Consider the following 21,627-nt stretch of genomic DNA (forward strand, 5'->3'; position numbering starts at 1 on the left):
GCCTGCGACGCGCCGCGCGGCACGCGCTGACGCGCCCGGTGCCCACGCCGACGCCCCCGAGCAGGCCTACGCGGCTGCGCCCGAGACCCCGAGTGCCGACTGCCTCGAGTGCCGAGTCGACGTGCTGCACAGGGCACAGCACTGCTGTCTGCTGCCGCCTGCCTGTCTGCTGTCTCTGTCTGTCTGCACACGCCGCGAGCCCACGACGCAGACGCCCACGAGTCACGACGCAGCGCCGACGCCAGACGCAGACGGCAGACGCCCAGAGCGGCATAGCGGCAGAGCCCCAGACGGCCACTCGGCTAGACGCCCAGAACACCAGACGCCACTGTATTGTACAATCAGTCAATCACATCATCTAATTTCTGTTTTGAGATGGATTTATTTTGTTGATCAATTCTCAAAGTATGCATATCACTTGTTAGTTTGTTTTAATTTTCAGCGGGAAGACGCCAAGACGGTGGCTTGCTCTCGTCTAGTTGTCTTAGTCGACGAATTGGTGATTGGAGACAATGGTGAGACGGCAACTTGCCTAATCATTGAGATAATAACTCGTCTTAATCGTCTAGTTGGTGATCCTTGTAGTATTTCAATCACTAATATATTTTCTTTTTAATTTTCAGCATGTTCTTGAATTATGTCTTCTAGAAAGTATGCATCTGGCAGCGAAAAAAGGAAAAAAAGGAAACGAGTAGATGAGTTGGTGGAATCACAAAAGGGAGCTATTGACAAAATTTTTAAGAGTAATACGAGCAGTTCAAAGAACCCAAATGAGTTGGCGATAGCTGTTATGGAGGAACAACCTAATGAGAATTCAAAAGATCAATGCCCTACAGAAGAAAATATAGATACCAATGGGGATGATAACAATGTGAGTGATCATGAGCATATATTTAATTCAGCTGCTAGTGTTGATGAACAACCATTTTTTTCAGTGGATATCTATGATCCATAAAATTGGGGTAATCTTGATAACAAAGCTAGAGACGTATTAGTTGAGAAGGGACCTATAAGAGAAGAAAATCTTAAATTCCCTTCAGATGGTAACTCAAGGTATTTTTCGTATGCTCATTATTCTAGAATAATGAGCAATGGAGAGGTACATGACAGAAAATGGTTGGTTTATTCTAAGCATGTTGATAAAGTGTTTTGCTTCTGTTGTAAGATTTTCAAATCTAACAATAGCAAGAGTTCATTAGGAGATAATGGATTTAGAGATTGGAAGCATCTCAGCGAAAGGCTCAAAGAACATGAAACTAGTGTCGAGCATATTACTAGCATGAGGTCTTGGAATGAATTAAGTACTAGATTGAGCAAAAATGAAACAATTGACAAAGATTTCCAACAGGAAATCACAAAGGAGAAAGAACAGTTAAAGCAAGTTTTGTTTCGAATAGTTGCCATTGTTAAATATCTTGGTAAACGAAATTTGGCTTTTAGAGGATCTAGTGAGCAGCTTTACAATGATAACAATGGTAATTTCTTAGCTTGTGTTGAGATGATTGCAGAATTTGATTTGGTAATGCAAGACCACCTTAGGCGCATTCAAAATAATGAAATTCATTATCATTATCTCAGTCACAAAATTCAGAATGAGTTGATTTCTCTTTTGGCTTCCAATGTTACAAATACTATCTTAAAGATTGTCAAAGAGGTCAAATATTTCTCCATTATCCTTGATTGTACCCCTGATGTGAGTCATGAAGAACAAATGACTTTGATAGTTCGATGTGTTAATATGTCTAAGAGGAAAACAAAAATTGAGAAGTACTTTCTTGGGTTTTTGAAGGTGGATGACACATCTGGTTTGGGCCTTTTTAATGTATTACTTGAGTCTATGAAGTCATTTGGTCTTAATATTGATGATATAAGGGGTCAAGGTTATGACAACGGTTCAAATATGAAAGGAAAACACCAGGGGTACAAAAAAGGTTGCTTGATATCAATCCAAGAGCTTTGTAATATCTGAATTAAGGGTTATGCAATTGACTTTGCCGGATAGAATAATGTTTGTTACGGAGGTTTTTGAATTTGTTAGAGAAGTGGACTGCTATCCTAATGTTTCTATTGCTTATCGAATCTTATTTACTGTACATGTGACTGTGGCATCAGCTGAAAGAAGCTTTTCAAAGTTGAAGTTATTGAAGAACTATTTGAGGTCAGTAATATCTCAAGAAAGACTAACTGGTTTGGCGACCTTATGCATTGAGAAAAATTTACTAGATGAGATTGATGTTGATACTATCATTAGTGAATTCGCTTCTGTAAATATTAGAAGAAATTATTTCAGATGATCTCCACAGGTAAAATTACAATCATATGCAATTTTACTTCGTAAGCTTAGCTACATTCATTGTGTCTAACATGTATAATCATATTCTTATATTTGTTTTAGATTTATGAAAAGCTGGCTTCTGATTTCAAGTTGGGTGATGGAGTCGTGATTGTTAATCTTTGTGCTGATAAATACAGAGACTTGACTGAGAAGTATGTCTTTATTTTACTCTATCATATAGTCATATGTCTCGTCTACATCTTATTTTCGCTGTTTATGTTATTGTGTACTGGGGTATGCTATTTTTTTCATATGATACATATAATTGCTATTTGTTTGATATAAAAAAATAACACTATTTGCTTTGAGCCACTGTAGTATATAAATATTTCAAAATATATATTTAATAGGGTTCTATTTTTAATCTTGTTCTAAACCACTAAAATATCAGGACCAGTCCTGCACTGCGCTCGGTTCGGTGCCCCGGCCTCCTCTCAGGCACTCACAAACCCACCACCAATAATGCAGCAAACTTATGCTATACTTGTCTCACCAATAGAGCGCGCGCGGCGAAAGTTCAGAGAAGAAAAGAACTCTGTGCGTCTGCACCTGGCTTCTCTTCGTGCTGCGATCTGTATGGGCCGAAACGAACTGCGTTGGCGCGTCAGGAAGAGATTTTGCTCATGCTTTGCCTTTCGCACCGGATGCTTTTCAGGCAATCTTTCTTGGGGGGTGGGAGCTGAAAACTATGGGCAATTATACGTGGTCGACGTGGAGTAATTATGTACGTCGATCGTTCACGAGTGGACGGCGCGTCATTTCTCATTCGCCCCTCCAACGTGTGGGTGTGGCGATCTAGCTTGCATCACTGCATCTTTGATTCCTCTGCAAGCACATTGGTCTGAACACACGAATGATTTTGGTTCTTCGCAGGAAAAGCAGGGCTCATTGGTGACGTGTTGCGGTTCAAAACAGTTGCGTGCTGAGACGAGTAGCCGAGCTTCGACACCTTGGAAGCAAGCGTTCCGCTTGCCGCTTGCCGCTTGCCGCCAGTATAAAACCTTTCGGCTTTCTGTTTGATCTGAGAGCAGCGTGCCATCCACTTGCGCAGAATCTCGAGACATGGCACACTAAACAATAGCAAGATGCCAGTATTGTATGGGCTCTGTGCCCTGTATTCTACTGCTGACTGACACTCAAGTCTTAGACAATAACACGAGCGGCACAAATTTGCATCTCGGCAACGTGATCAGCACTCCTCGTTGGAGTACTAACACTTTTCTGCTCCCTGAACCCAATAGAGAGAGAGAGAGAGAGCCATTCGTCAAAGTCGCCGAGCCTCCCCTAGATGCGCCGTTTTCCACAAGAAGGATAACCTCATAAGCATCAGCTAGGAGCTGAGACCTGTTCAGTTTCTTCCGTATAGTAACTTGAAGTGGCACATTGACTACAGCACTGTATTGCTATTTGCATGCTATTATATTATTTGTATGTGTAATACTCTGTTTGACAGTTATCAATCTTTATATTTACTAATTCAAGTTGAAACCTGTTTAGTTTATCAGCTATTCAGCTTGCAGTTGAGACCTGTCCAGTTTCTGTGATCACATATAATAACTTGAGGTAGCACATTGTCCGCATTACTATATTGCCACTGTATGAAAAACAGATAAAAGAAATACAATTTAGAGACAGGTCATTATATGACTCATCGCTTATGTAGCTTTAGATCGAGACCAGATATTAGCCTGTCACTGATAACATGTCATCAGTGACAGATCATAATATTATTTGTAATTTATCATATTGGTGACGAATCTCCTTATACAAATCATAAGTGACATATTATGTTATGATCTATCACTTATGATTAAAAACGGATCCAAAAGATGGCACAAGTGGACCACGAACCACCCTAAGATTTTTCTCCGACCTAAGGCTCACCGGTGGATAAAAAAAACTCAGCTTCATTTGTTCGGCCGTACCTCCACTACAGCGCCGCCGGTCTCGCTTTCGTCTGCTCGCAGCTGCCGTCCCTCAAGCGCCCCCGGCCTAGCTCCCGTCCGCTCGGAGGTTCGGGTCCTGACTCCCCATCCCATCCCATCCCATCCGCTCCTGGCTCCCGTCCGGCGTCCGCTCGACAGCAGTGAGCGGCTGAGCGCCATCAGTGACACATGCATGCTTCATTATAGTTTGTATAAAAGTAACTACCGGTCCGTAACAACCAATAATGTAATCTCTGCAACATATCTGTCTCCCATCAAAGAAAAAGCAATCGCGAAAGAATAACGTGTCATGCATGGTACTTGGATTCCCACACTCTTAACGCATTTAGAGATAAGCATAATATGTGGTGCAATAAACATTGCAGTCCCAACGTGTTAGTATTCTTTATCTACCAGGATGTATTAAACTCCGGTTAGCATCTTTATAATGTATGTATACTACTCGGAGGATGTTAATCCTAAGAGGTAAAAGGCCACATAAATCTTGGAGAAAAAAGTAGCTAGAAACTCACACGTTAATCGTATGGAAAAAACATCTAGGCCTTTCATATTAGGATCTATTTATTTTTTTATTCTGATTTCAGAATTTTGATTTTAAAATTAGAATTGAAAATAAACAGACCGATTCTATAATCCAGATTTCATAATCTAAAGGTAGAGAAAAGTTACTTCTGAATTATGGATTGTGTCATATATTTACCCATTATTACTATTATAAGCATAATGTTTCATTTTTTTCTCCCTTCGCTCTCTCCCTGCTCTCTCCTCTTGATGCCGATCCGAGCTCCCACCGATCCAAGTTGTAGTTGGGCTCACCAAGGTGGAGAGGTGGCGGATTCGGCCAGTGTTAGTGGCAGGGTACCAGATTTTGGGGCGGCCCCGGTGGGGAGCAGAGGCGAGCGACGACGGGCTCGATGGCGGTGGAATTGGATGTGGCTGGTGTAACCGAGGCAACAATGCTGCCCAAGGATGGTAGTAGGGTCACGGCGTTGCGATGGTGCGTAGTGAAGAGCCTCTCGGTGATGCGGCAGCCTCCAAATCCATCGTCCACCGCAGGAAAAGGAGCAAGGAGAAGACAGGGAGCGGAAGAGTGAAGAGTTTGAGCTGCGTCATGATGCAATGGTGCGGTAATCTGGTGAGTGAAATTAGTAGGGTAGTTGGAGAGAAGCAGAATGAGATCGCAAGCATTGAAAGAGATTGTCGGAGTTGCGGCAATCGGTGGCGACAGTGGTGCTGCGTGAAGAGCGAGTCTGTAGGGGAGGGGGGGAGAAAGGAGATTATAATAATTTGATACTATTTGTTTTAGATTGTACAATCTAAATTCTAACAATTTAGATTTTAGATTATCAAAATCATAATCTAGATTGTTAGAATCATAATCTGGATTGTTATAATTAAAATAGAAATAAACAGGCTCTTAATATGTATCTAAATTAAGTTGGACAGTTTGGATCAAATTCAATCTGATTTGCCTCACTCCATGCATCAATGTTTCCATATATGCACGCATATGAATCCTGTTGCGCCACGACAAATTCTACGACCATACAACGTATGTTCAAATACAAACCGCGGAGATAGCAGAACCGTACTCGACACAAGGTTCTACGTGTAAATATTTCCCTTTTTTCCTTGGTCAAATCTTCTCCTGGCAAATAGATTAAACAGACTAGATTGGTTAGGGAACAACGAGGTTTGAAGTCTGGCTGACAACACATGACAATGTATCTCCACGGTAACGAAAGTATAGTTACTAAGTGACTGGCAAATATCAAACCAAAACATGCACATGGGCATAAGTAGCATTGAAGTGATGCAAAATCAAGTTGGAATTTCATAGGCTTAAAGATTGGTTAATTCGTCAAACTGAGAATGAGAGGGTAAGGTGCTAGCAATAAGTTTGGAAAACACGTAAATTCAAATTGAAAGCAGATGAATTTCCAAATTATAAACTCCCATGTCAATCATAAAAAAATGAAAGCATCTATCCATTCGTATGTGGGTGCACTACTGTTTTACATGGCTCAAATAACCTTATAGACCTCGAGTAGGTTATAATATAATGCAGTAGATAAGTTGACCGGGATATAATTCATATTATATATTATATATATTTTGTATATCTATAAAAGGTATATAGGGATCAAGTAGTGAAATTTTTAGAATTTGTTTTTAAAAAAAACTACGCATGAATCTATGGGAAAACAGTATTTAAAAATGACCCTTTTTACGACGACATGACATTTGGCACCGTGGTTGAATATCACGACCCGTGACAATTGACACCGTGGTAAAATAGAATATCAGTAGCACAACGCCAAATATCACGGTGCCATGCTATTCAACCATGGCGTCAAATGTCATGGCGTCTACAAATAGGTCTATTTTTAGAAATTATTTTCACAAGGGTCTATTGGTAGAATATATTTTAAAAAGGGTTAAAATGTAAAAATTCCACAATCAACTACATCTTACTTGATACGGAGCTACTTATGGCTACCACAGAGTAAGGTATGGAGACGATATGTTTGGAAGCTACTACTTCCGGATACATAAGTAATCCACTATTCAAGAAGGATTTCCAAATCTTCGAAGTCTAACAATCCGAGTAGGGTCATGCCCTAAGTTCCCTCGATTATATAAGGCTGGGAGATGGGTATGTCTAGAGATGATAATTTATCCTGATTACCTGTTTACCTGCAAATAAATACCCTAATAGGTTAGATTTATGTAGCATTTGGTACACATGGGTACGTTCATGAACAAAAAATACTACCTGATGGGTAGTTGGGTACGAGTATGGGTAAGGTATATTCATACCCACGAAACTCGTATAGCTCTTTGATAGGTGGGTCCCAACCCTCCAAATCCTAATCTCTTTTCCTCATCTCATCTTGTATTCAGTATTCCTCACTCCTCAGCCACCACATGCACCTCATCATGTATTCACCACCATCACCTCCCGCACCCCCAGCACTACGCACCCCCACCGCCTCATGTCACCTCCAGTACCGCGCCTAGTGCCCCCGTCGCCTCCAGCCGCCTCTAGAACCCAGTGCCACCGAAGCCTCCTGTTGTCGCCTCTAGCACCGCACGTCCCTGCCGCCTTCAGCAGTCCAGATCCATCGTCGACCCATCGCATTTTCACGGTGAGAACCGTGGGTAACGGGTTTGGGGGCCGCTCTTCGCCTACGGGTATTCCCGGGTATACCAACGGGCGAGAAAAAATTGATAGGCACGGGTATAGGTGAGCACTATCCGTACCCGTCGTACCCAATTAGCATCCGTATGTACATCCAAGCCAACCAACTCACAATCGCGATTGAAGTATAAGCAAGCCGCATCTTCATATCTTCAAAGTCACAAAACCCTCAAGACTAATCGCGTAGAAAATCAACACACATCAAAGATTCAAGACAGAAGCAATCCCTTTGGCGACTAGATCTTAAGCATTAGATGCACCAAAAACCACCTAGTTCTTATGATTAGAGTCATCCACATCAGCATTGTACTCTGCGGTCGAAGAATAATTAAGGCAAGACAAAGATGTATGGTTATTATCCAACTCGAGGGAGCCGAACATGTATAACTCTATGTCTTTATTCGTGGTATACTTCATCAACTTCACACATATTTTCTATATCATAAAACAATAAGCAATTGTGTACAAATCCTCAACATTAGTGGATTGAATTAATCAATTTATGTCGTATACATATAGGACTTCTCAATATATATGACTCTATTTTAGGAAGATAGATTGTTTGATGTGCGCAGGACTGATCATGGTTTCCGCGAAATTACGAACACACAACCAACTTATTCACGAATTTCTACAATTCATGAATTCTAAATTGCTAGCCCGGGTTGATGGACGCTATAATATAATCAGTAGGGGAGCTCCCATTCCTGTTTCCTCCAAAAAAAAATCTAATCAGTACTATGTTTGACAAATCAAACAGGAGTCATGCAACAGTTCTACATTGTCATTGTTATTCTTTTTTCGCTGTCAAACATGATAATTACTGTTAAGCTAGTAGTAGTTGCTCCGTTGCACCATTAGTGGAGGCATAATTTTCTTCTTGACAACGAGTACAAAGCTTGTCTCCAACCACTGGATTAGACACCTAGACTGAGATTATTTCTACCACGGCCAATTATGAGCTTAAAACAATACAACTACATGGATCGATGAGCTCATCAACAGTACTTTTCTCACTTGGGATTCAATGGTGAAAAGTCTAACCGGGACCATTTGCTCAAGAGAATGTTTATATAGTCTTTTTTAGGCATGATCATTGAGGTGGCTCGAGATTTCACCCCATGCACGATAGACGATCCAATCATATCGTGGCACACAGGTGCCAATAATATGCTCAACTTGATATGACATATGTAAGAAGAAGGTGCATGATTCCGGTCCCCATCAAAGAAGACTCCACGCAAGATAGGAACAAAGAACAGCGGAGAAGATAATGCGACATTATTCGCTACGAAAATGCTGGTAAATTAATTGACTAAGGCTAAGGAAAATTCCAGGTGATGCTTTCATGATATTGAGTTGTATGTACCGATTTTTTATTTAACTAGCAAATGACTCAAGTTAATAGCACGACTAACCTCGATGTAATATTTTATCATGATAATTTTTAATTAAAAATTAGTATCTTTAGATTTTTTTTTACAAGTTTAGTATCATTTAGTTACAAAACACATAAAATTAAAAAAATATGATAGTGGAATGAAAATTATTTATACTCCAAATTTATACTAAATCGTATACACATGTTGGTTCGATTTGTATACGTTTTGATCAACTGTCAAAATTGTGTATCAGTTATAGACAACCTATCTAAAATCAGAATAGTTTTGCCTTGCCTGTTGCATGCTTTGATGTGATGAGCATGAGCTACATAGTACTTCTTAATCTATTATCTTAGTAAAAGTTTTAAAAATCATTATTTTTTATTATGAATTTTAGCTATTGATAAATTATATTTTACATGAACTCTTTATTTATGTATTTGATTTTTATAATAATTTGATTTTTTATAAAACTATATTTGATATAGATCCTTAATTTTCTATTCTAACCCCACTTTTAATTATTAATATTTATTTTATTTTATTTGGACTCTTTATTTAGATATTTTGTTTCCTAAACCGTATGAAAATCGAACAGCTAATTTTCTATAATTTTTAATTTCCAATTTAGGTATTTATTAATTGTATTTGATATTGACTCTTTGATTTCCGAATTTAGCTATTTATTAATCGTATTTGATATGAGCTCTTTGGTTTAATCTAGATCATTAGATGTTTATAAATGAGTAGTCTAGATCTTATTCTTTTTTCTGATTAACGTAATAATTTTGTGATTTTGAGAATAAATGTGGGAACTCTTTTTCATCTCAAATAATAATATAATAGGTTACATCTCGTCAGGACTTAGAACTCAAAACATCCGACTCTAGTACTATATTAGGTTGCATATTAAGTTGCTTTTACCGATCAACTCAATCAAAAATCTAAGCTGATAAAAAAAAAAATTCACTTATACTTTTAACACATCGGCAATGCGGCTCTCTTGCTGCGTGCGTGGCCGGTGCACATCGCCATCCAAGCGCCATGCTTGAATGGGGCCATATCCCAGTTAATCCACCGTCAATTGAAATAAACAAACGGCGTGCTTCGATCGAATCTAGAGCGCAATAATGTAATCCAAAGAATCAAAAGTTGATTGTGTTGTGAGCTAATAGGTCAGGACACATCACTACCGTCCTTCTACCAACCACCATGATAAGATAGGAGGAGAGAGGCGATAGGTTGCTTTAGTTTGTTTCTCCATTTGATAAATAAACTAGCAACGTGCAGTTTTGGCTAAAGAGATATAAGAGAAGTGCCCTCCAGGAGGCAAGTCAAAGATGAACGCTTCTTTGGGTCACACTATTTTCGAACTTTGGTATGGGTGTATGACCAAGAGATCTCTCTCAATGACCGGGCAATGTTGTTTTATATTTGGAGATGGTTTATTGTGTATAGTTGCGTCACTGTGTGTAACATGACTATGAAAAACAGTTTAGGTGCTAAAGGTGTGTCCAAATCCATGGGCTTTGCACATATGTTAGACCAGAAACCTTGTGCACTGATCACATGAAACAATGAGCTTACCATGAGCTAAATAATGCATAGGGGTTTTGATAGGTACCTACGCCTTGTTTGACAACGATTGTGAAGCAAACTAGGAGTTCAGAAGGACTGAGTATTCGTCTGGGAATTTGCTTGTTAAGTCCCAATCTACTGTTTGGATGTGAGAAGAGAAGCTGTAACAAAATGATTAGTAAATTGTAAAGCATCTTGATTTAAGTCATGTTCAAGGGATCAGTATCTCTCCCAGCAACCATTCCCTTCAAATTTCGTCCCCCCCCCCTCAATAGGTCCAAGATGCATAAACAGTCCCAGATAACAACTCTATGTAGGTTTACAGTATTTTGTTGCCCAGATTAGAGAAATATGCATAGCAAAGCATACTGAAATATGCTCCCAAAACAATCGAGAAGGATAGCTCCCTTCTCCTAAAGGCCTATCCCAATTGCCAACGAGTGTAGGCAAAGCAAGTTGGAATTGGTCTCGGCAAATAGCTAACATATCCTAACTAAGGAGATTGAGAGATGGGTCTCATCCCCATATGCGCCACGATCGGAGACGCAATCAGCACATGGTCATGATCGGAGGTGTAACCAACATATGGTTGCGGCCCCGAGTCGAGCAGCGCCATATAAATAAGAGGGCCGGCGTCTAGCGGGCTATTCAATCCCGTGAGTTTCAAAATGCCTTAATATCTCCTTCCCGATCCTAAAGAGGCGTTGGATCAACTTGAAAGCCACCGCCGCCACTGCTGCGTTACATCAACCAAACGGCATCGACCTTCTTCACCAACACGTACAACTATATCAAGCTGGCCACTTCGACTACACCGACCGATCACGCTCCTCACCTTCATCTGATGGCATCTTCGAACGCCAGTATATCCACATGCTTCCGTAAGATGTGTATGTCTTAGGGCTAATGATGATTTAAAATGAACCCAAGTGTATTACAATGGTATCAGAGCCAAATTAGCCCCTAATCCGACCTAATTAGGCTTGATTAAGGCTGAGTCACGCTCGAATGGTGCCAATTTGTGAATAATTAGGCTTAATCATGTTAATTAGTGGTAAATTACTCTAATTGTTCTTTGTTTGAGTGTTTTAGTTTCGTATTAGATGCAATTATATCTAATTTTGCTTTAGTTCATGATTAATATTGATGAACGCCATCCCACTTATGTTCAATTAGGTTCGGATTAATGTGAAATAGTCTCAAAGTAATGATGTTCTAGTCCTTTATGCCTCAGATTAATGCAATTTCACGCACACATGTTCATGAATTAGGAGTTTAGGTTCAAATTATGTGTTTTCCATGTATGTATGTGTGCTTGTGTGTTATTTTAGACTCAGGATTGGATTATTGGGCTTGGCTAGGGTCCTTTTGGTCTCAGACAGCAACTATAAGAAGGAGATTTTGGGGAATCTGAAAGAACCCTAACAAAAAAAACTTAAGGAAATTCCCAAATCCTCAAATTCGAGTCTTTTTCCACAATCCCGAAAACCTAAACCCGCAAATCCTCAAAATTGGAACCTGAAATCGCCAAATCTTGCCCCTTTTGGACCCTAGCACTCAAGCCCCATTCAGACCTAAGGTCTAGAGGGAGAAGGAGGGAGTTCTTATGGATTTTCTTTGTTCATGTCGCCGTCGCTGGAACTTTTGTGAAGCTCCTTATGTCATTGGTCGCGTGCGGATGCCTTAGCTCTACACATGCTTGTGCTCCTCCGGCATGCGCCTTCCCTCTTGCCGCACACGTGCCACCTTCTCCGGGCACCACCGCGAACACACTCAACGGAGCTGCGCATGATATCAGTCGCGCGCATGCGCCGATGAGCGAGCCCACAGCAGTGCCGCTCCTTTTCTCTAGCGTCGCTCTCCCTCTGCTCAGCTCTGTCTCTCTCTCTCTCCCCTTCTCGGTAGCCGGGATCTCATTGCCGCCGTCGTCGCCTCTCTCGTTCAGCCATGTTTTTTGGAAGGAAGGAGACGAAATGGATAGGGTTAGGGTTTCTAGGGAGAGCTGGCGGATTTTAATCCGGCAAGAAGAATGGAGAACTGTTGATTGCGAATGAATGGCTAGGATCACATGGTGTTCGGGCCAGTAGACCAGGCTACTTTTCGCGTTATGGGTCACGCGCAAGCGCGCGCAAGTTGCTAGGCTGGGCTGCCAAATAGGCCAGTTTCTTTAAGTTTTGGGCTTTTACCTTCTTCTTTTTATGTTTATACAATGAATTTTTAATTTTTAACTTTTTATGCAATGGATTATGGCCCAAAATTAATAATGATTAATGCACAAAATTAAGATTAGTTTTGTGGACAAATTGAAACCAACGGGAAGGTTTTCCAGAGAATTTTATGATCAATTTACGTAGGTTCATAATTACTTCTGACCAAAGTTGACTGTAATTATGCACCATTTTTTACATGTTTAATCAAATTCTTCTCCGTTTTATGTCCAACGGTGATGTGGATTAGAGTTTTATTTTTTTCATGACTTTAATTAGATCAATGTTGGGTTATTTTCGTGCAAATTATTTCTTTATAATATTTGTTCTCATCTAGCCTAATTTTTCTCTTCAGTTCTTAATGCTTCCTCTGTTGCCGGTATAATTGACAGCATATAGCAACTTACAGGGAACAACTTTCACGCTTGGAAAGCTAAGGTGATTGTTGTCCTTGAAGTTTGACCTTGACTGTTCACTTAGGGTTGACGCTCCCACTGCTCCCGCCATTGGCGTGGAGATGAACTAAAGAAAACTTATGATGCACTTTCAGAGAAGTGGGAGTGGTCTAACCGCATGTCACTAATGATTATGAGAAACTCGATCTCAGAAGCTATAAGGGGAGCAATCTGTGAAAAACCGTCCAAACAGTATTCTAATTAATTATTAAGTTGATCATTTACTTAATCAAGGCTTCAATGATTAACCAGAATACTATCTCAATAGTCCTGGTATGAGTTTTGTGCCCAAGATCGGAACACATACCTTATCAACATAAATAATCACAACCAAACTTAATAAAGAGCGAGTAATTAAATTATATTACAAGTTCTTAAGCATTTACAAGTTTAACAATTTACAGCAAAAGAGATCCAGGAGGATACTAAAATTAATCAACTCTTAGTCAAAAGAGAAACTATGCAACGGAAACAAAAGCTATAGACCACAAAAGGTGGGTGAAACCATATGCCCTCAGGTTTCACCTCAAAAGCACGACCACCGAGTAGTTGCCTACTCATACTCGCCACCCTCGGCAGGCCTGAAGTAGCTAAAGACTAACTCCTCCTCGACGGTAACACCTAAAAAGCAACGTGAGTATGAAGTTACTCGCAAGACTTAATCCATAATAGACACTTATAAATAGCTCGATTTCAAAGATCATGCATTTGGATATTAGAAAGAAAAGATCACATGGTTAAGTAAATTTCATATGCGAAAGCAAATTTAACATAAACATGTGTGAGCAACTAGACCAAAGTAACAAATTAGCCCATAAACATCAACTAAACATAATGTAAAAGGAACCATAGGAATAAAATCTGTAAAGCACTATCTCAACCCATCAACCACCTCAATCCACATTCGTAACTCTATGACTGCTACAAAGGACAGAAATAGGCTCATGACAGAGAGCGCGGTATTTCAAAATATTTTTATACCCTGCAGGGGGTACTCCTTACCTACATGACTTGAAGACCATACGGCTTGCATGACCACACAGGCCCATATAAGGGGGTACTCATGTCAACCTTTTCTAATAAGCCCCAACCATTTGATCATATGCCGATAGTACGGGGGTCATCCAGAACTACTCCCGGAGCAAATTGGATACCCCAACCGACCTCATGCCTGACACCATTGATCTGCACGCCAAAAAGCCACAGCTACAAAGGTAATCGACTTATCGTTCCCATATATGATATGTAGTAAGCACAAAAAGTGCTAAAGCTAACTGCAATAATGATTGGTGCTTAAACTGCAACAATGATCGTTCCCATATCTTGAGGTCATATTTTGGGGAGAGGGAGAGAGTTCTTGAGAGAGGGAGGGAGAGAGGGAGCTCTCAGCTCCTTGGGCCGGTTGGGAGCACGGGAGTGAGAGAGAGTGGAGGTGGGTGGGGCAGCTGCTACCCATGAGAGAGAGAGAGGGGTGGTTGGCCCACTCCGAAGGGATCCACGTGTTAGAGAAATGATGCATAATTAGACTTAATTATGTGATTATGGTTTCAGGACGTGACAAACCTCCCCCCCCCCTAAAAGAATCTCGTCCCGAGATTTGGTACAAGTCGGGGAGAGTACGTCGACTCTAGGAACCTCGTGACTTGAGCAGTAACGAAAAGATTCAGGGAATATCAATGGGCCACACTATGAGGAATAATACTAAAGTAACACTCACAAGTCGGAGAAGAACTTAGGATGATCGGCACGAAGTCGATCTTCACGTTCCCACGTGGATTCATCCTCGGAGTGATTACTCCACTAAACCTTGAGGAAATTAATTGATTTGTGTCGTATCTTCCATTCGGCTTCATCAAGGATGCGGATTGGATACTCGTAATAAGAAAGATCTGGTTACAATTCTTGATTTGCCACCTTAATGACTTCGGTTGGGACTCGAAAGCATTTCTTCAATTGCAAGACATGGAAGACGTCATGCACGACAAAATGGACGGAGGTAGCTCCAGTTGATAAGCCACCTCGCCACGTCTAGCAACAATCCAAAAAGGGCCAACATAACAGGGCACTAACTTCCCCTTCATCCGAAAACGTTGCATTCCTCTGAAAAGAGAGACCTTAAGATAGACAAAATCTCCAATCTTGAACTCCAACTCACGTCGATGACGGTCAGCATAGCTCTTCTGACGAGGCTGAGCTATGAGTAGATGCTGGTGAATAGTTAAGATATGTTCTTCTGCCTCTTTGACCAAATCTGGGACTAGAAAAGCTCTTTCACCAGACTTGGACCAATTCAACGGCGTTCGGCATCTTCGGTCGTAGAGAGCTTCGAACGGAGACATTTCAATGCTTGCTTGATAACCGTTGTTGTAGGAGAATTCCGCAAATGGCAAGCAAATTTCCCACTTCTTGCCATACATGAGAACATAAGTTTGTAACATATCTTCTAAGATCTGGTTCACCCTCTCGGTCTGGCCATCGGTCTGAGGGTGGTATGCGGTGTTGTGGAAGAGCTCGGTTCCCATTGTCTCATGAAGACTCCTCCAGAAATGAGAAGTGAACTGAGTGCCTCAATCAGAGATAATTTTCTTCGAAATTCCATGGAGGCAAACAATCCTAGTGAGGTACAACTCCGTATACTGGTTGACTGAGTATGTGGTCTTGACGGGTAAGAAATGAGTAGACTTTGTCAATCGGTCCATAATGACCCAAATCGAGTCATACCCGTGAGACGTTTTAAGCAATCCAGTGATGAAATCCTTTCCGATCTCTTCCCACTTCTAGGAGGGAATAGGTAAAGGCTGGAGCATACCGGCCGACTTGAGATGTTCGGCCTTCACTCTCCGGCAAACATCGTATTTAGCAATATATCAAGCGATTTCACGCTTCATGCGAGTACACCAGAATCTCGACTTGAGGTTCTGGTACATCTTAGTACTCCCAGGATGGATAGATAGCAAAGAATAATGAGCCTCATCCAGAATCTTCTTTTTCAATTTTGGGACCACTAGTCTCTTTCTGAACCACAAGACACCTTCATTGCTCAGGGTGAAGCATTTGGCTTGCCCCTCCTTGATCTTGTCACGAACCTTTTCCATGCCTTTGTCTTTCTTCTGAGCTTCCTTGATTTCATCCAGGAAGGTGTACTTGATCTCCAAATTTGCAAGAAATCCCTCCAGACCCATCTCTAGTCTGGGCCTTCTGAAGTCATCACAAAGCGTGGTGACTCTAGGCTGGAGCAAGAGACAATTGCATCGAGCTTTCCGGCTCAGTGCATCAGCGACAACATTCTCCTTACCGAAATGATAATGGACCTCTAACTCATAATCTTTGATTAGCTCAAGTCACCTTCTTTGCCTCATGTTCAGATCATCCTGAGTGAAAATGTATTTGAGGCTCTTGTGATCTGTATAGATACAGCAACGATTACCCAATAGGTAATGACGTCAAATCTTCAGAGCATGCACAACTGCAGTAAGTTCTAAGTCATGAGTGGGATAATTTTCTTCATGCCGCTTCAGTTGACGTGAAGCATATGCAACCACTCGACCTTCTTGCATGAGAACACATCCGAGGCCTATGAGGGACGCATCACAATAGACATCGAATCCCTTATCCACTTCAGACTGAGCCAGAACGGGTGCGGTTGTGAGCAATTTCTTCAAGGTCTAGAAAGCTGATTCACATTAGTTAGTCCACTCGAACGCATTTCCCTGCTTTAATAGCTCAGTCATGGGCTTGGCGATCTTGGAGAAATTCTCGATGAACCGACAGTAATAATCCGCGAGTCCGAGAAAACTCTGGATATCAGTGACACTCTTAGGCTGAGCCCAATTGAGAACTTCGTGTACTTTGCTTGGGTCGACAGCGACACTGTTCTCCGAGAAGACATGACTCAGAAAGGTGACTTCCTTGAGCCAACATTCACACTTGTAGAATTTGGCATAGAGACGATGGTTTCGAAGCAGGCCAAGAACAACTCAGAGATGATTTGCATGCTCCTCTTCGGTCTTGGAGCAGACGAGAATATCATCGATGAAAACCACAATGAACTTGTCGAGTTCCTCTATGAAGATTGTGTTCATCAAATACATGAAGAATGTTGGTGCATTTGTCAAGCCGAAAGAATGACGGTGAACTCATAAACCCCGCAACGGGTCGAGCTGTCTTCGGAATATCCTTTGGTCGGATCTTGATTTGGTGGTAACCCAGCCTCAAGTCAATCTTAGAGAAAACCCAGGCACCGATCAATTGATCGAACAAAATATCAATCCGAGGGAGCGGATACTTGTTCTTGCTTGTGAGGAACTGTTTAAATAGTATTCTAATTAATTATTAAGTCAATCATTTACTTAATCACGGCTTCAACGATTAACCAGAATATTATCCCGGTAGTCCCGACATGTGTTTTGTGCCCAAGATTGAAACACATGCCTTACCAACATAAGCAATCACAATCAAGATTAATAAAGAGTGAGTAATTAAATTATATTATAAGTTCTTTACATTTAATAGTTTAACAATTTACAGTAAAAGAGATCTAGGATGATACTAAAACTGATCAACTCCTAGCCAAAAGAGAAACCTACGCAGCGAAAACAAAAACTATAGACCATAAAAGGTGGGTGAAACCATATGCCCTCAGGCTTCACCTCGAAAGCGCGACCACCGAGTAGTTTTCTACTCATACCCGCCACCCTTGGCAGGCGTGAAGTAGCCAAAGACCAACTCCTCCTCGACGGTAACACCTGAAAAGCAGTGTGAGTATGAAGGTACTCGTAAGATTTAATTCATAATGGGCACTTATAAATAGCCCAACTCCAAAGATCATGCATTTAGATATTAGCAAGAAAAGTCTAAGTAAATTTCATATGCTAAAGCAAATTTGATATAAACTTATGTGAGCATCGATACTAGACCAAAGTAACAAACTAGCCCATAAATATCAATTGAACATAATGTAAAAGGAACCATAGGAATAAAATCTATAAAGCACCATCTCAATCCATCAACCACCTCAATTCACATTCATAACTCTACGACTGCTGCAAATTCACAGAAACATGTTCGTGACCGAGAGCGCGGCATTTCAAAATGATTTTACACCCTGCAGGGGGTACTCTACTCCTTTACCTACACGACTTGAGTATCATACGGCTTGCATGACCACACAGGTCCATACAAGGGGTACTCATGTCAACCTTTCCAATAAGCTCCGACCGTTTGATCATGTGCCGATAGGTGCAGAGGTCATCCGGAACTACTCCCGGAGCAAACTGGATACCCCAACCAACTCATGCCCGACACCATTGACCCACACACCAAAAAGCTACAACTACAAAGGTAATTGGCTTATTGTTCCCATATACAACATGTAGTAAGCACGGAAAGTGCTAAAGCCAACTGCAACAATGATTGGTGTTTAAAAGATGCAAGCGATCTACGGTGTCCGGGTTCCTTTCCCGACCTACTCAGGGGAACTCCACATCCGGATAGAAGAAACACCCCTAACACCACTCACATTTTGACTCACTCTCACCACTTATCCAACCAACACCATCAACCCATCATTATGATCATAGTGTAAGTAATTAGGCCTATGCTCGTGAACGATGAAATATTTCACCACTCGACTTCTACCGAAGAACCTAAGCATAGCTAAGCAATTCGGTTAGCCTTTGAATTAGACATCAAGTTAAAGCCCGGCTACAAGAATATGGAATTCCAATACTCAGGACGGAGAAAGTAATGCATCAATATAGGTTCTACCCACACCAAACCCAACAACAACTCGAACTTATGCATAACATACATAAAACATATTTATCAATTTATATCATAAGAGATCCAAATATTGCGAGAAGTATGCTTAGATGCTTGACTTGCTGCTCAGGTAACCGTCTAATGCTACCCGCGCAACACTTGCAGAATTTCAGTAGATTAACCTTCGCCTTCAACCACGTTCGCGACGTGCTCTAGTTCTACATTCACTAAAGAAGAACGTGTGCAATGATGAGCATGAATGAAATGCACAATATATACTAGAACATGCATAACAACAAGCTAAATGTGTAAGATATATAGAGGAATAACGAAACTTGCGATCTAAACAATGCCAAAAAAGTAGCAGGAGGCTGGAGACTCTGGGTTGAACTCGGAGACTCTGGGTCCAGAACCTCCAGGCTATCCTCCGAACTGGGGTCTCGGTTAGCCATTTTCTGATTAACCTGGAACCTCCGGGTGAGTCCGGATACTCTGGTCAAGCCGGACATTTTGGGTGAGGTTTCGATTGGGGCTCTCTGCTAACTCCAAAATGAATCTACCTGGACTCTCCACGTTCTAGCCGAGTTGAGTTCTAAAGTGTTTTTCCTCAGTCGATTCCACTCGCATGTTAACTCTATGCTACACAAACATGTATATGCATTATACAAAGGGTTCTAGACTTAAATTACACACTAACTCTGCATGAATTTTGAATACAATTCGATGGGGTTTTTACTGGGCTACCCGAACTATCCGGGTTGATCCAGAGCATCCGGGTTGTCCAGAGAGGTTTCTTCGAGGTGGAAAACTCGGTCAATTTGATTTGCGGACTCTCCAAGCCAAATGAAAACATGTTTATGATAGTTCATAGAGTCTAGAACTCGCTCACCAACCTAGCAACACGATTCCTAACTCAAATCTCACTAAAATCCTTAATTTAGCTCCAAAGCTCAAGAATTCAAGAACTCACAACTTTAGTTCTAAACTCAAAATCGACCAACCAAATCATGCATTCTTGCCATGAGAAGCCTAAGGGACTTACCCACGGTGCTTGTGGAGGTTGGTGACCGTCGGGGGATGGAGGAAACGCTCGGAAAGAGGAAGAATACCAATGCTCCTCATTCTTCAACCAAGAGCACCAAAACGAGTCAAAATTGGCTCGAATCTTCCGACAAAACGAAAATGAATTGGATGGATGGGTAGCTTATGAGCTCGTGATCGCGTGAGTACCACATGAATACCTCAAATCCTTCTCTTGAGATCAGATTTTGGGGAGAGGGAGAGAGTGCTTGAGAGACGGAGGGAGAGAGGGAGCTCTTAGCTCCTTGGGCCGGTTGGGAGCACAGGAGTGAGAGAGAGAGGGGTGGGTGGGGCAGTTGCTGCCCATGATGGAGAGAGAGGGGTGGTTGGCCCACTCTGGTGGGGCCCATGTGTTAGAGAAATAAGAAATTTCTAATGTGATTTCTATTCTTTTATCTCCCACCTTCATCTGATGGCATCTTCGAACGCCGGTATGTCTACACGCTTTTCACAAGATGTGTTTGTCTTAGGGCTAATGATGATTTAAGATGAATCTAAGTGCATTACAAAGCACATCAAAAAAATCACATGGCGGATTAGACACGAATTTCTTTCGTTGTCACGAACAAATTAGGACCGGGCACATCAAATAAGTAGCTTGGCCACCCACGACAAACTAGAAAGTGATGGGTCACGAGTGTAATCACACGCTTTGCTCAAAGCGATGCAAGGGAAGGGGACAAGTATCGCACGTCTAACTCACGAAATAGAAGCTGTGGAATAGTGATGGTGCCAAGACGGAGTAGAAAATTCTACTCGGTTACAGGGACGTATGACTAATTAGTTTATTTAAATTAAGATTTGTTCTATAAGAATAAATAAAATAATTATATAATAGATAAAAAATTAATAAATAGACGAATGTCAGGTAAAAAAGATGGATGATGTATGCGTAAATATATGCAAAGTTACATTTACCTCCGCCACTCGTATCATGTCGTAACAGAAAGGCACCGAAACAACGACGCCGCAAAGCTTGCTTGTGTCTGTGGGTCGCGCGTTAAAATTCCGGGCTTCCGGCAGGCCCGCAGTTTGGTGATGCCGTCCTCTACCTCCAGCCTCCAGAGTCCACTTGCTTCAGTTAAAACTCGGAAACATACAGAAAATGAAGGGCCAAAAGCAGCAGGATAATGCTACTCTTTTTTACAAATGGGCAATGCCTCTAAAGAACTTTCACTGAAAAGCGATACAATTCATACGATGGCATTGTTGGATAAAAAAGCACTTTCAAATTTAATTTAATTCAATCCTAATATAACATGAACATGAACACGAACAGATACAGATAATATCGACTAAATTTTGACTAGATTCGACAAGTCTCGACTAGATTCGACTATCACTCGGGTAGGATTCGACTAGCTTCGACGAGTCTTGATAAGATACTCGAGCAGAATTTCGATTAGCCCAAAAAGACTCAACTAGATACTCGAACAGTATTTTGACTATGTATCTAATACATCTACGTAACCGATAGCGACATGAGGTACAAAGGCTCTCGTGATGTCGAAGTAGTAGACGATAATGAAGATGATAAAATAGTCAAAGTAGATCGTGATGATGTAGAGGAACCAGATCGTGAGCAGTCACGACAAGTGTTTTCTAAAAACTTTATTCACCCTTTCCCGATGCAGGATTCTTAGAGCAACAGATTTTGGAGATCCGTTCTCCCATTCGTTGGT

General features: G+C 41.3%; 1 long non-coding RNA gene across 1 annotated transcript; it reads right to left on the bottom strand.

Annotated features, from left to right (window-relative positions):
* Nucleotides 1-17,761: 17,761 nt before the first annotated feature.
* Nucleotides 17,762-20,286, bottom strand: LOC133890380 (uncharacterized). The gene is made up of 3 exons (XR_009904035.1): nucleotides 20,107-20,286; nucleotides 19,908-19,988; nucleotides 17,762-17,850 (listed from the first exon to the last, which is right to left on the bottom strand). It is a non-coding gene; the product is annotated as an uncharacterized LOC133890380 (long non-coding RNA).
* Between the last annotated feature and the right edge of the window lie 1,341 nt (nucleotides 20,287-21,627).

The sequence above is a fragment of the Phragmites australis genome, chromosome 1 (assembly GCF_958298935.1).
Source record: "Phragmites australis chromosome 1, lpPhrAust1.1, whole genome shotgun sequence".
Classification (NCBI taxonomy): Eukaryota; Viridiplantae; Streptophyta; class Magnoliopsida; order Poales; family Poaceae; genus Phragmites; species Phragmites australis.